This window comes from Nerophis ophidion, linkage group LG26 (genome assembly GCF_033978795.1).
Source record: "Nerophis ophidion isolate RoL-2023_Sa linkage group LG26, RoL_Noph_v1.0, whole genome shotgun sequence".
Lineage (NCBI taxonomy): Eukaryota > Metazoa > Chordata > Actinopteri > Syngnathiformes > Syngnathidae > Nerophis > Nerophis ophidion.
In genome coordinates this window covers 18127602-18132601 of record NC_084636.1, presented here as the reverse complement: position 1 = coordinate 18132601, position 5000 = coordinate 18127602, and the positions used below count along the sequence as shown (strand labels likewise).

General features: G+C 39.0%; 1 protein-coding gene across 1 annotated transcript in view; it reads left to right on the top strand.

Annotated features, from left to right (window-relative positions):
• The window catches only part of lhx4 (LIM homeobox 4), a 37689-nt gene that overhangs the window by 7643 nt on the left and 25046 nt on the right, over positions 1-5000 (top strand). The window lies entirely within an intron of this gene.

Genomic DNA, 5000 nt, shown 5'->3' with positions numbered 1-5000 from the left:
TTGAAAAAAAAAAACATACATTTGTTTTTATGGTAGAAAAACTGGCGGCTAAGTTGCCAGAATAAGAAAAGGAACTTGTACTGTTATTCCATCAACAATATAATGTTGTAAAAACTAATGTAAATTAAATAGTAAAATTCTGGCAATTCTGGCAGCTTAGTTCATAAACCCCCTAAAACACAGTGGTTCTGTTTTTCCATTTACCGTAAAATGTTGTAAAAACCAAAACTATTTTAGAGTAACACTTTGTAAATGTAAAGTTTTTACGGTAAACTCGACAGTCTACTTAAAACAATTTATATAATTAATAATGAAATAGAGGCACAATAATACATTATTCACTGTTACAAAGGGCCCTCTGATGGCAGCCATAACTGCTATGTGGCCATCAATAAAAACCAGTTTGACGTCCCTGCACTAGATCAGTCTTTTTCAACCTTTTGTGAGCCGAGGCCCATTTTTTTCATTAAAAAAAACCGGAGGCAAACCAGCATAAAAAGTAAAAAAATGAAACTCCACCCGGTTGGCGTGCCTTATTTTGCGTTTGTTGTTGTTTCCTATGTGTAGAGCTTTAGTTCATGTCTTGCGCTGTTTTGTTGGTGTTCTCCTGTAGCAGCATTACGCCTTGCTTTGAGTGCTAATGCCCACACCTGCTTTGCTTTCGCAATCAAGACTATTTTAGTTGTGCGCACGCTATCTTTCTTTGTGGGGACATTGTTGACATGTACGGATGTACTTTGTGGACGCCGTCTGCTACTCCACACGCTGTACGTTTTTGCTGTCGTCCACCATTCTGTTTTTGTTGACTTTGTAGCCAGTTCAGTTTTACTTTTATTTTACATAGCCATTTCTATGCTTATGTGCCTTTTCCTAGCGCAGTGGTTCTCAAATGGGGGAACGCGTACCCCTGGGTGTACTTGAAGGCATGTCAAGGGGTACGTGACATTTTTTCTTAAATATTCTAAAAAATAGCAACAATTCAAAAATCCTTTATAAATATATTTAGTGAATAATACTTCAACAACATATGAATGTAAGTTCATAAACTGTGAAAAAAAATGCAACAATGCAATACTAATTTTTGTGGACATGTTTTATAAATATTGATGTTAAAGATTTCTGTTTTTGTAAAGACATTTTTAGAATTAAGTTCATGAATCCAGATGGATCTCTATTACAATCCCCAAGGAGGGCACTTTAAGTTGATTACTTCTATGTGTACAAATCTTTCTTTTAATTGAATAACTTCTACAAGTTTTTAGTTATTTTTATATCTTTTTTCCAAATAGTTCACGAAAGACCACTACAAATGAGCAATAATTTGCACTGTTATACAATTTAATAAATCAAACTGATGACATAGTGCTGTGTTTTACTTCTCCTTTTTTTTTTATTTCAACCAAAAATGCTTTGCTTTGATTAGGGGGTACTTGAATTAAAAAAAACGTTCACTGAAAAAAGGTTGAGAACCACTGTCTTATTGTATACAGAAAAAATGCTCAAAAGGGGTACATCACCGAAAAAAGGTTGAGAACCACTGTCCTAGCGGGACTTGCCTTTTGTTCATTTTTGGTTTAAGCGTTACATAACTTTTTACCTGCACCCAGCTTCCTGCTGTGCTCTGCATATTGGGATCACGACAAACCATCCTCGACACGTTCCGACTTCTACAAAGCAATGAACTACCTGATACTGATATGGAGAATTACAAGATTACCCTGCCAAGCTCTACATAGCACAGGCACAAGACAACGGCACATTATGATTATTGATTTGCAAAAAATATTTTCATGGACTAATTAGGTAAAGTTGCATAATTTCCCACGGCACACCAGACAATTTCCCAAAATCACTGCACTAGATGGAACCACATGTTGAGGTTCACTGGGTCATGGTGTTGTATTTTTGCTGCGGTCTACAACTTGTAACTAACGCACCCAAGTTCCCCGGATGTCTCTGCCACTACGCAAATTAAAGGCCTACTGAAATGAGTTTTTCTTATTTAAACGGAGATAGCAGGTCCATTCGATGTGTCATACTTGATCATTTCGCGATATTGCCATATTTTTGCTGAAAGGATGTAGTAGAGAACATTGACGATAAAGTTTGCAACTTTTGGTCGCTAATAAAAAAGCCTTGCCTTTATCACAAGTAGCAGACGGGCTCCTCACATCCTCACATTGTTTATAATCATAGCCTCCAGCAGCAAGAGCTATTTCGGACAGAGAAAGCGACGATTTCCCCAGTAATTTGAGCGAGGATGAAAGATTCGTGGATGAGGAGAGTTAGAGTGAAGCACTAAAAAAAAAAAAGAAAAGAAAAGCAGACAGCTCCAGGCAGCAGCAGTGGGAGCGTTTCAGATGTAATTAGACACATTTACTGGGATAATTCTGGAAAATCCCTTATCTGCTTATTGTGTTAATAGTATTTAGTGAGATTATAAAGTCATACCTGAAAGTCGGATGGCTGCGGTGAACGCCAGTGTCTCTGAGAGAAGCAGAGGAGCTAAAATCACAGCTGCCTTTTTGACAGCTACAGGAGGAGGTCCCATAACCCACTCACGTCTCGGGTAAGAGCCGATTTATTATCACAATTTTCACATCCAAAAACTTGCTGGTTGACGTAGAGAAACATGTTCGCTTGACCGCTCTGTGTTAAAGCTTCACAACAAACAAAGAAACACCGGCTGTGTTTCGGTGCTAAAGGCAGCTGCAATCCACCGCTTTCCACCAACAGCATTATTCTTTATAGTCTCTATTATTAATTGAACAAATTGCAAAAGATTCAGCAACACAGATGTCCAAATTACTGTGTAATTATGCAAATAAAAGAGACTTTTAGCCTTAAGTGGTGCTGGGCTAATATGTCCGCTTCAACCCGAGACGTCACAAACACATGTCATCATTCCGTAACGTTTTCAACAAGAAACTCCGCGGGAAATTTAAAATTGTCATTTAGTAAACTAAAAATGCCGTATTGGCATGTGTTGCAATGTTAATATTTCATCATTGATATACGGTATAAACTATCAGACTGCGTGGTCGGTAATAGTGGGTTTCAATAGGCCTTTAAGTAGTCAGAGGTGGGACCTGAATATTCAGCTGGGAATGATTAATACAGTAAATAAACACAAGACATGTATAACTATTAGCCAGAACACAACTAGGCTTATATTTAATATGCCACAAATTAATCCCGTTTAACAAACGCCTCCCCCCTCCTGTCCATATAACCCACCAATATAAATCAAACACCCGCACACACACACAATCCCACAGCCAAAAGTGAAGTTCACCTCTCCAAAGTTTATACAACACATATATTTCCCCAAAGTCCCCAAAGTTACATGCGAGACGTGTGCACAGCGGCACGCAAGTACGGGCAAGCAATCAATTGTTCGGAAGCCTCAGCTGTGTACTCACGGCGCCGCGTCTGCACATCCAACTCAAAAGTCCTCCTGGTAAGAGTCTGTGTTGTCCAGGTTCTCCACAGGCCAATGGTAAGTCACAAAATAGTCCAAAAATGGCTCCGTAGTAAAAAAAACAAAAAAAAAACAAAAAAAAAGACTGTGGCTGACAGGTGCTCCAGGAGGTGTGTGTCGTTTACTTCCGCTTCCGCTTCCGCCCGGTCTGATAGGACAAGATGCCTTTTACAGTGGGGCAAAAAAGTATTTAGTCAGCCACCGATTGTGCAAGTTCTCCCACTTAAAATGATGACAGAGGTCAGTGATTTTTATCTTCAACTGTGAGAGAAAGAATGTGAAAAAAAATCCAGGAATTCACATTGTAGGAATTTTAAAGAATGTATTTGTAAATTATGGTGTAAAATAAGTATTTGGTCAACCATTCAAAGCTCTCACTGATGGAAGGAGGTTTTGGCTCAAAATCTCACGATACATGGCCCCATTCATTCTTTCCTTAACACAGATCAATCCTCCTGTCCCCTTAGCAGAAAAACAGCCCCAAAGCATGATGTTTCCACCCCCATGCTTCACAGTAGGTGTGGTGTTCTTGGGATGCAACTCAGTATTCTTCTTCCTCCAAACACGACGAGTTGAGTTTATACCAAAAAGTTCTATTTTGGTTTCATCTGACCACGTGACATTCTCCCAATCCTTTGCTGTATCATCCATGTATCCATTTTGGTACAAACTCATGTACAGTGCATGGGGGTGGAAACATCATGCTTTGGGGCTGTTTTTCTGCTAAGGGGACAGGACGATTGATCCGTGTTAAGGAAAGAATGAATGGGGCCATGTATCGTGAGATTTGGAGCCAAAACCACCTTCCATCAATGAGAGTTTTGAATGGTTGACCAAATACTTATTTTCCACCATAATTTACAAATAAATTCTTTGAAATTCCCACAATGTGAATTCCTGGATTTTTTTTCACATTCTGTCTCTCACAGTTGAAGTGTACCTATGATGAAAATTACAGACCTCTGTCATCATTTTAAGTGGGAGAACTTGCACAATCGGTGGCTGTCTAAATACTTTTTTGCCCCACTGTATATCCCCACATTCATTTACGTTACATGTTTTAATATTAATATGATTATTTAATATACCTGTACCAGTTTCATAATAATTAAATAGATGACATAATAAGTATATATCATTATTTTCCCAGCTGAGCACAAGTTAATTGTGACTGGCAATATTTATTATATGTATACATCGATGGACCCCTATGGGCATTACAAACTGCTCTACCAACCGGTATAGCACGGTTGGTAGTGTGGCCATGCCTGCAACTTGAGGGTTCCAGGTTCGATCCCTGCTTCCGCCATCCTACTCACTGCCATTGCGTCCTTGGACAAGACACTTTATCCACCTGCTCTCAGTGCCACCCCCACTGGTTTAATTGTAACTTGGATATTTAAGTCACTAGAGAAAAAGCGCTATATAAATACAATTCACTTCACTTCACTCTGCACCATATAGAGCAGCTGTTGCTACTATTTCCACATTGTAATGTCGCTGAACAACCAAGCTGAAC